This window comes from Perognathus longimembris, chromosome 8 (assembly GCF_023159225.1).
Source record: "Perognathus longimembris pacificus isolate PPM17 chromosome 8, ASM2315922v1, whole genome shotgun sequence".
Taxonomy (NCBI): domain Eukaryota; kingdom Metazoa; phylum Chordata; class Mammalia; order Rodentia; family Heteromyidae; genus Perognathus; species Perognathus longimembris.
In genome coordinates, this window is record NC_063168.1 from 43,732,526 (window position 1) to 43,744,534 (window position 12,009).

The following is a 12,009-nucleotide window of genomic DNA, read 5'->3' on the forward strand; positions in this document are numbered from 1 at the left end:
CTTTGCCAGCAAATTATCTTAAGTGATATATTTTTAAATTTTGGAAACAAATTTGTTATGGTAAAATTGAAACAAAACAGCAGGTTAGAGACCTTCAGAGATGAATGGAGGATGTTTTGTGACTTTGCCTTGTTTCCATCAAATGCAAGCTGATTCTTTTTACTGATGGATGATGCATAATTCCTCCTCCTCCTTTATGACATGTTTGCATCCTTTCTCACATCACTAATAGTTTAAAAATACTGTTTCCATACAGAGAGTTTGTCCCACCCAATGGAGATTGGGAACTCTAAAAATTAATGAATCACAATTGGATTTGATTCCAGATATTAAGAATACCAAGTATTAGAGTCATTTCCATTAGTTTCCTTTGTGACATGCTTAAAATAATTTCCTTATTTTTGGTAATAAAATACCTTTAGTAGATATAGACAAAGCACATCTGCTAGATCATGACTTTCACTGGTGTTACCAAGAAACTCAGGGGAACTACTTGCTACCACAGAATAATTTGTATTCTTGGTACTCTTGGTATTTTTATTGTTTATTTGAAATTTATTCATTCTGATATTCGAATAGAAAATAATTCTGGAGGCATAGCCTCCATTCCTTTTTTTAAAATCTTACTACCTCACTCTATATGGCTACTGAATTCAAGCACTTGGGGAGCCACTGCTGTGTAAAGTAAGTAGGAACTCTCAGTCAACTTTCAGTAACAGTGGGGTGGGGAAGGCATGGCTGGCAGTGCACCCACATCCTTCCTAAGCTCCAACCCACTGACAGAACTCTCAGCTCCACAAACATCAGTCATGGTCAATTCCTACATCTCTGATGATCAGACATTCGTGTTTCCCAGCTCATTGCTCTCCACAATCAGTTCTTCTTGGTTACATAGACAGATATGGTCATCAGTCATCTCATAACATTATCCTGGGACCCTTTGCAAGATATCCTGCACTTGTTTCCCTTGATATTCTTACAATTCTCTCTCGATGCCGCTCAGAAACCAGAGGAGAGGGAGGGCATATTTCTCTGCCCTTTCCTACCCTCAATTTTCCCCCCATGACTACTATGTTCATGGGCCCAACTCCAATCTTTCTGGCATTAATCCTTCACACCAGGACACTGTCCTGTCTCATTTTCTCTGACACCTGCTATCTCATTCTGTTTAATCTTCTCTGACATCCTACCTTGAGAATTATTTCAAAAACCAAGACTGGAGAATGTGTGTGTGTGAATATATATATGCATGTAGTTGAGTTTGTTTGCATAAATTAGTGTTCTTTTGAAGATGGGTCTTTGTCAGCATTTTATATACTACATAAACAGTAATGAGGCTATAATTACCCATCTTTCTGGTTTTTCTCTGGCCTGAACTCCACTTTGCTCTCTCAATCTAGGTTATCATAGGCTTTATGCAGAGCCCTTATCTTAATCTCTGGTAAATCCAGGGTGAGTAGTCCAATTGCACTTGACCTGGTCACTTTTTCATTTCTCATGAGTTGAATGATTCAATTATTCAATCCCTGTTTACAAGACACCATCATTCTTTAGAAATTGCCTAGTTCAGAGTCCCTGTCTTTCTCTGGCAAAATTGGACCTCAGAATAGGAAGATGGGTGAGAAGAAAAAGACATGAAGGAAAGGAGAGAATTAAGGAGATAACTCCTTTGTCTTCCTCCTTTTAACTGCCTCTCCTTCAGTGTTTTGCCCCTTAACTCTTTAGTTTTGAAGTCATCAGTTTCTTTTGGGATTTTAAATTCTGGAGATTCATTGTTGCCATAAGCTGATCTTCTGACCTTATCTCTTCTTGTCTTGAAGGTATATTACAATTGTTAGGAAACTGAGTCACCAGCGTATTAGAATAAAGAAAGAGCATAAAACCAACTCAACAAACCAGATCATCTTTAAAGGAGAGTTGAAGAAGGCTGCCGTGGTGACCTGAGGAAAGTCTGGGACACAAAGCATGGCATGCTAGGGGCAGGGGTGAAATGACTAGAGAGCACAGAAGTTTCAGGACAGGCTTTGCAAGATTTTGGTTCCATCCTGAAGTTAATTTACTCAGGCTTGATTCTGGGAACCTGTTGAGCAAATCCACCAAGAGATCCTGGTTCATCCAGGTGTGGTCTGCTTTGAGGAATTCAAGTGCCTTCCACTTGGAAGGGTGGAAGAGTAGACTCCCACCTTTTTCAGATTGCAGACTCCCATCAACCGTAGTCAGATTCTCCTTTGCCATTGTATTTTGCATGTGAAATCTCCTTTCTCCTCTGGCTTTTCTGTCCACCTCCCCATGATTTTTTCCCATGCCTTTCTGAAGTAAGGAGGTCAGGTCTAGCCAGTGCCATCTTGGCCATGTGATGAATTGTTGGATCCAGCATCTTATCTTCATGGGTGCGCCTGAATTTCTAGAGGAAGGAAAGTCCCACCCCCAGGTGATAGGTGTTCCTGAATCCCTGGAGACAGTGGTGGGCACTTGGCCTATAGGTTACTGAACCTGTCAGTCCAATGCCTGGGACTGGGAGCTTCCTGTGACCCTGCTCCCTAACCTGACCCAATTTAGGGTCAGACAAGCTCAGAAGCCACTCTGCCATGCCACATGTGTCCATGTTTGTGTCCTGTGTCCTTTCTCCTAGCTCATCTCCAGTCACCATGGCATTCCAATTCAGCTCTCCATTGGAGCTGAATTAGTTTATTGATATTGTTTTTGTTTTTTCTTTCCTATCTGGCCTATTTCCTGATAGTATTAAGTGTGTTTGCGGGCCATACATAGACCATTGTAACGACTGGCTGCCTGCAGACTGCTAATGCTCCAATAAAGACTCCAAGATTCAATCCCTCAAAATGTGGCTTCTCTGATAAATTATCTTACAACATTTCTTTAGTACTGTTTGCTAAATGATGTTCTTTTTAGCAGAATCAATTCCAGTTATGTAATAACTTCCAACAAAATTCTTAGCTTATATAATTTTTTTCTATTCTTCCAATTATTGTTTAAGAAGAGGGATATTTTCTTTTATCTTGCTTCAATATGAATACTGTTTCTGCTGTAAGATCTGCTTCTTAATGTTCTTTGTTCTTAATGTTCTTAATGTTAATTTGTTCACAAATGCAGTAGTTTTATTAGTTGTAAATACATATACATGTATGAAATAATTTTGTCAATAGTTATAGTTGCTGATGTTTTTAGAAAGTCTTGGGTACTGTGAGATAGATTTTGATAAAAATAATTTCAGATAGCAGGTCAAATTTTAGAAAAGTGACAGTTTAGAAGAGTAATATACTGAAGCACATTTTCCAAACATTTTTGTTTCCTCTGAATGTACAGTTTTTTAAAAATTCTCTAGGCAGGAGAAAACAGATATTTCTAAGAAATGGGTAATTTTTTAAATACATTGCCCAAACCTTCTGGGTATTTCACTCTCCCTGGGGATTTACATATGAATGTTTTCTTCTCACTCAGACCCTGCTCCCAACTTCAAAAATTGTTTTTCCTGTGCAAATGTACCATGCTCTCATTATTTAGAAGCCTTCCTAACACTGCTAATGGAACAAACAAGTACAAAAAAAATATTCAGGTCTCTTCTTGAACACCAATAAAGTGTACCTTTTATCCAGTGTTCTATAAGTTCAAATTACAGCTCATTCAGAACTCTTAATGAAGAGGACAGTTGTATATTTAGTTAACAATTTCACCATTTTTTTAATATTATGGAGCCCTAATATAAAGCCACTTCTGTGCCAAGCCCAGGGAGCCAAAATGGAGTTTATACATGGAATTTTCTTCTGTCGAGGGAATATTCTATAGATCTCACTTTAGTTACTTTTTAAATATTTTCAGTTTTTTCCCCTTGGGCAGTAAAATATCACTTAGTTTTTAAGAAGTGCTGCAAGAATTAAAATACTGTGATACCTGGCAAAAGAACAGCATAAATGGCAGTTTTTCTTTTTCCCAGTTCAGTTACATAAAAATAATATTCTAGTTACCCCCCCCCCCTTTATATAATGCTGTTGCTTTTCCTGGCTGAAAATTGAATGGGTAACTGATGAAAATACTCAGGCCTCCTGATGGGAAGTAGACAGAACTGGACATGTAGAAACTAGAGCAGGCACAACCCCCTGAGCGACAGCATGTGGAATTCAGCTACATTTGCTTCTAGCCACACTGTTTTTCATGGTGAGCCCTGAATGAAAAGGGCACATTGGTACAGATAAGGTTTAGAATACAAAAAGGTGACCATGCAATTCAGGCATGTGACTGAACCCCAAATCTGATATCTTATGCAAAACAGAAGCAGTCATTGGTCCTTAGGTCACAAGGTACCTTTGTCCTAAAATGCCTGGCTTCGGCTGCTAAACACATGACAGATGGATAACCTTTTTCTTACAGTTAAAAAAAAAAAAAAGGGCTGGGGATATAGCCTAGTGGCAAGAGTGCCTGCCTCGGATACACGAGGCCCTAGGTTCGATTCCCCAGCACCACATATACAAAAAACGGCCAGAAGCGGCGCTGTGGCTCAAGTGGCAGAGTGCTAGCCTTGAGCAAGAAGAAGCCAGGGACAGTGCTCAGGCCCTGAGTCCAAGGCCCAGGACTGGCCAAAAAAAAAAAAAAAAAAAAAAAAAAAAAAAAAAAAAAAAAAAGTTCCTTCTTGCTCCTTCTGTGATTGATTGTCCCTCAGCCAAGATACATGATTGCCAAAATGAATGTATTAATATATAAAAGCATGCTGAAGAAAATACTTGCTTATGAATTGTTTTCAGTGTTTCTTGTCATTATCGTTCATACTGTATGTATGTATGCATATTTTTGCAACCTCTCATTTTTATCGACATCAATTTTCTTGCTATGTAATCCAGGTTGGCCTCTAGGCTGGAATTATAGTCCTCTGCCACCACAGCTGGCTTAGTTTGGTCCTTTTTCTATATAAAACCTTTTCTCAAAACTCCTAAGAGTGTTTAGAAAAAGTTTTCATGTTGATATCCAGGACCTCAAATGAAAATAATGAATCTCTCAGCCTGGGAGCTTCCATTGCTTATCTCCAATTTGCCATTTATTACCCTGTTTCTAGGGGCCCTACTTAGAAAGGACCATTTTCCTTAGGTTTCCAATTCCTTTCACTTTGGGAAGGTGCATAGCTTATAGAACAGTGGGCCACTTTCCAATCAATTACACCTTTTGTTTAAGTTAGAAAATTGGAAACTCTACTGAATAATAGACTATATGGTTCATCACAAAGAAAGTTAGGATCATCCATTTTTCTTTTCTTTTCTTCCTTTCTTTCTTTCTTTCTTTCTTCCTTCCTGGCCATTTTCTATATACATGGTGCTGGGGAATCCAACCCAGGGCTTCATGTATCAGAGGCAAGCAGTTTTGCCACTAGGCCATATTCCCAGCCCCGATTATCCATTTTTGTGGCATTCTTTACACATTAGCTGAGCCAGTGGAGATGAGGTGATTAGTAAAGCCCTTCCATGTGAGTTTTTAGACACAAAGCCTGACCTCCAGGAGTTCCACATGTTAGGTTCACTAGACAATGTGACGTGGTGAAGCATACAGAAAGGAGACTCATTACATGGCACAAACATGCTATGGGAAGACCAAACCTCAGACCATCTTCATCCATCTTTAAGGTACAGACACAGCTTTAGGTTTTGTATACAAAGAATTGTGAAGCAGCAGTGATAGATATGCATAATTATTAGGCTTCCTCAATTACAGGAGTGAACTAGTTCATCATTATCTCAGTCTTCGTTGTGGAGGGGTGGTGGGAGGGGTTGTTCCAGAGAAGTTATCACTTTATCACTTAAGGGGAGCAGGAATACATTCATTACTGTTACCTGGCAGGTGGTCTAGCTTGAGAGTTTTGTCTATTTTCTTCCTTTGGGACAGTTTTCCTTTTACCATAAGATAGAAAGATGAAGGCATTGCATTTGCACTTGTATGTTGGAGGGGAAGTTTGCCTGGTGTGACAAGATGTTGTGGATAAATTCTGTCCTTGCAGGAACCCAAGGTGATTGTAAATGGATTTCAGGGGAGGTTGGCTCAGATGAAAGGACACAGATGCAAAATAGGGGCTGAGTACTCAGCTTTCATAGTGCTTTTACGTAACTCTCAAGAACCCACCAAAAGCAGTTTTGCAGCACCTTTTCACAAAAGGATAAGTGTTAACTGCACATCAGTTACATCTAATTGATCAGGGTTGAAACTTTAGAGGTAATGAGAAATAGGGATGAGCAGTTAGGCCTTATTCTGTGTTTATTGTTGTTCTTAGTGCTTATAGACATTATTCCATTTCATTGTTTTACAAAACTTTAAGTATTTTCCTAGCTGAGGAGATTCAGGAAACTAATTAACTTTACATAATGCAAAAGAACTACTAGTTAGTACCCTACCCCCCCGCCCGCCCTTCCCACCTTGGGTTTAGAAAAGATGGGCCCTTGGTTTCTTGGACTGCAGAAGGTTGTCTCTCTCAAATTTGAGCATTTCACAAATATAGGATTAATTTCCAAGAAGTTCACTGAAATAATTCTATGCTCTAAGTATAAATTTGATGGCAAAAGTGCCTTCACATTTATTACTATTCATTACGGTAAATTTGCTGCAATTACCATGTGATATTAAGTGGTTTTCCGCTGTGCTATTTCAAGAAAAGATCTAAGGATTTCTATTGAACTGATCTTGTTAACCACATTAGGAGAAAAGATATGTATCTTGAATAAGGTGCATTTTTCATTAAATACGTAATCTCAATCCTTTAAAGGAATATATCACTTATTAGATCGTATTTTTAGAGTCTGATGAGATAATTGTGTCCTGCATTTAAGTTTGGGATATTTATTATGTAATTATTCAAAAGTGAGTTTAATTAGCCCATAATAGCCCACACATTTCTGTTAAAATGGACGATTTTGAGCAACAGCCAGAAAAACAACACTAATGAGTGTTCCATTTTCAGGAACATTAGAGCAGCTCTTGAGTACCAGGCCACTCAGCACTAAGATCCCAGCTCATCATTTAGGATGAGTAGCTAGTGGCTGGGTGGCGGGAGCCTGGTCATAGATGTATGTGTTTCTATCAAGACACAATATTTAGAAACTGTTGATTCCTCCTGTCCTACAGGAATTACATCATGAGATACAGAGAAGCCACATTCTGGGAGGTTGAATTGGGAGTCTTTATTAGAAAGCTTCAAACTGCAAGCAGACACATGACCCCCAATATCTTGCAACCTCCAATGCACTTAATACTGTTAGGAAACTGAGCAACAAGGATAATAAGGAGAGAGCAGAAAAACAATCTCAACAGATCAGATTAATTCTAGTGGAGAGCTGAAGAGGGGCACCATGGTGACTTGAGGAGAGTCAGGAGACACGAGGCAGGGTGCAATGGCAACAGAGGTGGTAGAACCTAAATAGAGTCAGAGGGAGCTCAAGAGTTCAAAGTCTCATGAATTCATGGTACAGGTCTGGCAGGTACAGTAATCTATTGTCCAAGTCCCCATCCCTGCTTCTAATCATCCACCAAGGTGTCAAGATGGCACCTGTGAGACCCAGGGTCTATATTGCACTCCATCATAAAAGTTTACTTCTCTGAATATTAAAGTAAAAGTGAATGGATTTGAAGATAGTATTGTTAAGTTCGTTTGATTGTTTGTTTGTTTTCCAGTCCTGGGGCTTGGACTCAGGGCCTGAGCACTGCCCCTGGCTTCTTTTCACTCAAAGCTAACACTCTACCACAACCCCACTTCCAGCTTTTACTGTTCATGTTGTGCTGAGGAATCAAACCCAGGGCTTCATGCATGCAAAGCAAGCACTCTACCACAAAGACACATTCCCAGCCCAAGTATTCTTAATTTTTAAAAACAGTTGTTTCTTTTTTTTTTCTTTTTTTTTTTTTTTTGCCAGTCCTGGAGCTTGAACTCGGGGCCTGAGCACTGTCCCTGAGCTTCTTTTGCTCATGGCTAGCACTCAACCACTTGAGCCACAGTGCCCCTTCTGGCTTTTTCTGTTCATGTGGTACTGAGGAATCAAACTCAGGGCTTCATGCATGCTAGGCAAGCACTCTACTACTAAGCCACATCCCCAGGCCTTAAGAACAGTTCTTGAGATGCTGGGGATTAAAACCTGGCTGTCTCTCATATTAGGTAATTGCCATACCACTGAGCTGTGCTATATCCACACACCCCCAACTTCTTAATTTTCCAAGGAAAATGAGGTTTAACAAAATTGTGTCATTAGATACCAGAGAGAGTTCATAAAGTTTACATCTAAATGTAAGGACTCTTCACTTAGGGTCCATGACCTCAATCACAGAATAAGAATTTCTGAACAAATCATAATGGTAAGAAAACTTGATGGAGCTTTATTGAGTAAGTAAGCAAGCAAAAAGACAAAAAACAAAACAAACAAAAAAAAACCCCAAACACACAGACAAACAGACAAGCAGAACAGAGAAGGTATGCCTTAACAGAGTATGAGTGCTATCATAGGAGAAACACACAGCTCTTTGGCTGTCAGGGGTATTTTTATGGTAAAGACAGGGGGTCTGACTTAAAGACTGGAAAATATAGGAATTTATCATTGATCTCAATCACTCTTGGTGTTATTATCCTTTCTAAATTCCTGGACCATTTATTTATTTATTTTTGCCATTCTAGATGTTGGGTCCACTCTTCAGTTACTTTGGGGGAGCATTTCTCTCAGGAAAGGTTGCATTCTGCCAAACAAATGTTAATTCTTGGGGTGAGAAATGGCAACTCTCAGGAAGGAATGCATCCTGCGCTTCTATGTTTCTAATTACCACGTATCTGAGTTGCCTTCAGGAGGTCTCATTTTCCTCAATTGATCCTGCCTCATTTTCCCCTAAAATGACTTAGGTCCCTTAATCTTAAGAGAAGTAGATAAATGAAAATCTCATGTATTTGCTTTAAGCTTAAGGTTTTTTCAATTCCTGGCAGCCATTTACCATGTTTCATTTTTTTGCCCTGGACAGACAAGGAAGATACATTCCATGTGTGGGATTTTTGTTTTGACCCCCACAATACAATATATTTTTTTGTCAGTCCTCAGGCTTGAACTCTGGGCCTGGGTGCTGTCTCTGAGTTCTTCAGTTCAAGGCTAGCTCTCTACCAATTGAGCACAGACAGTACCACTTCCAATTTTCTGGTGGTTGAGGATAAGAGGGTCATGGACTTTCTGCCCAGGCTGGATTTGAACCACCTTCTGAGTAGCTGGGATTACAGGCATGAGCCACAGGTGCCCGGCTTCAATAATTTTTTTAATTAACTTGTTTGAATACATAGTGACTTTTAAATATTTTTAAGAAGTGATACAATGGGATGGATGGGATGAATATATTTTGGTTACACTTTAGTAAAGCTCTTAACAGCACTATATAAACATTGTGATAAGCAATAGGAAGTGAGGATCAGATAAGCCCTGGACTTTGATTCAAATAGAATTAGTTTGAGATGCAACCCTTTCCTGGACTTAGAAAAGTTATTTATCATTTTTGAAGTTCAATTAACCAGTCTGTAAAGTGGGAAAATAGCAGAATATTTCACATATACTCAGGACTTAAGCAATAATTGTAAAGAATCCTTGAATAAGTGGAGTTGCTGAAAATGGTAGCCTATTCTACTGAGCAAGGAGTTTCCTTTTGGGTTGGCAGAATTGGTTGAAGTGAAAAGGAGTACAAACCCTTTGTTTATTACAATGATTGAGCAGTCTTAAATGTCTTAACTGGCATAGATTGGCTGGTTGCATAATAATTAGTGTATAAGAGAGCTTGCTGAGTTTGATTAAGGATTTACTTGAAAGTCTATAAAAAAAAGTTGTCTGCTAATACAGCATCCTCCTATACTTAAGCAACAGAAAAATCTGTTCAGTAATGACTGCTGAATATATTTTTAAGCAGCCTGCATGTATTTAGCCCTAGAGCAATAATAATCTGTTTCACATGCCATATTTATTATAAAATGCTAAAATACAACAAAAGACTCCTAAAGTATGACAATCATCCTGTTGTGTTTGGAAGGAGAATGTGAAGTATTTTCATGCTCTAAAATATTCAACCTGAAAGGAGAAATGCAGTGTAGGTTCAGACAAATACAGGGGAAGTCTATCTTCTTATGAAAACCTCCTGGCATCCAAGAAGAATGAAGCATGTTCCCTATAATTTGTGTCAAATCATTGTTTTGACAATAAAATTGGTTTCCTGTGGTTTTCTTGGTACCTTACTAATTACATTTTCTCAGATGCTATCAGGGGTAAGCCAAGCATTTTGAATTCCACTCCTCAGGTCATGGCAGGCCTTGGGGAAGTTAGTATGCCTCATTATTGAGTCAGGTGCTACAAGGAACAGGAATGCTACACTTGGCTTTGCCTCACAGGTATCTTTATAACATACTGATTTGCTGATAAGGTCACTGTCATCAGTCATAGATCCTTACCCGTCCATAGACTGTTTATGATGTCTGGTATTGATAATGACACAAGAAAAACAAAGAGCTTTTCTTAATTTTCCAGCTCAAAGAAATAATAGGTTAAAGAAGCCAGTACAACCAGATACCATCAATTAATTTAAAATATTTCACTGATTCATGTGTTGTTGTTCAGGATGAAAGTACAGTGTTGCCACATCTTTGAACACTGTAAAATCTTTGGTTTCATTGAATAAATGTGGGAAGCCAAGGTGTCTACGTTTAAATTCAAGTTCAGGTGCTTGCATGCCATTGTACCTGTGTGTATTTGTCATTGTACCTGTGTGTATTTGACAGTTAAGCATTCATGGTATTGTTGTGCTGATAAAAATGAGACACTGTCAAAAGAGCCCAGGTATAGTATGTGACATGAAAACTTAGATAAATTAGTTTTTTATTCATAGCACTAACATACTAAGGCATGAACCATATAATAAATGGAGATGAATCTACTTCTCCAACCAAGAAGGAAATGCTAGTAATTGGCACTTAGTGTCAAGGAAATTCTGAAAAATGTTTCTAAATTCTGTCTATATTAAACTTTTCTCCATAATTATTGTGAATCTGACAGGACAAGATTGATGCTTCATGTGGATGCATTTTGTTGTGGTGGTGGTGGTAGTGGTGTGAGCAGGGTACATAACAACTGCTATTCTTATTCTTGGGTGAGAAAAGTTTAAGACTTTTGAAGACAAGCAATGATAAGCTTCTCTCTTTGTTCTTATCCCCCTTGATCTTCCTCCTCACACAGTCAGGAATGCTCTGGGCAGCAGGACTTCTGGGCATGCCCATCCTCATAACCCCACCCCCAGGATGAATGTCTTGTCTTCCATATTTCCTAATTTTAGTCTTGGCAAGCTTCCCTCAATGGGCTCAGAGGGGAAGCTGTCTAATCTTTCACTTTAGCTACTGCACTTTTCACCAAAAAGAATCTCATCTTTTCCCAACAAAAGAAAATTGAGACAGCAGTAGCTTCCTGACAGGAATATAAAGATGATCACCCAAAGTGAATAGACCTAGTTCTAAATCAAGAAAATTGCACCTTGCCTCATTACCCAGAATGCCTGGAGTGTCCCTGGATTCTATGTGGACACTCTGAGGAAGGATGATGCCCCTAAGGCCTAACATGCACTCCACAGTGGAAAGTCTACACTGATTTTCTTCACAGCACATCATGGAATTCAAGAGCAGTGCAGGGAGAAGGGAAAAGACATGTTAACTAACTTTCAGAAGTTATTACTTCCAAGATAAGAAGCCATATCATCATCATCATCATCACCAATCAGCTATTATCAAAGAATAGTCTTAGATGATTGGTTTCATGAAACCTCAAATCCTAAACTATAGTAATAAAATTTTGAGAGAGGAAGAAATTTAATTCAATCTAGCCATAGGAGCCAGAAAGCATTGATCCATTAAAGACAGAATGTTTCCCAGATAAACAGAAATACACTCTACATGTAGCACGACAATTAATGGTCTGAAACAACCTGCCCCATGATGTAAATGGCTGTTTTGCCACCTGAATTCAC

The 12,009-nt window shown here is 38.9% G+C and overlaps 1 protein-coding gene across 10 annotated transcripts in view; it reads left to right on the forward strand.

Moving 5' to 3' along the window:
* Positions 1 to 12,009, forward strand: part of Nrxn1 (neurexin 1) — a 1,045,218-nt gene that overhangs the window by 1,016,978 nt on the left and 16,231 nt on the right. The gene's annotated exons all lie outside the window — the stretch shown is intronic.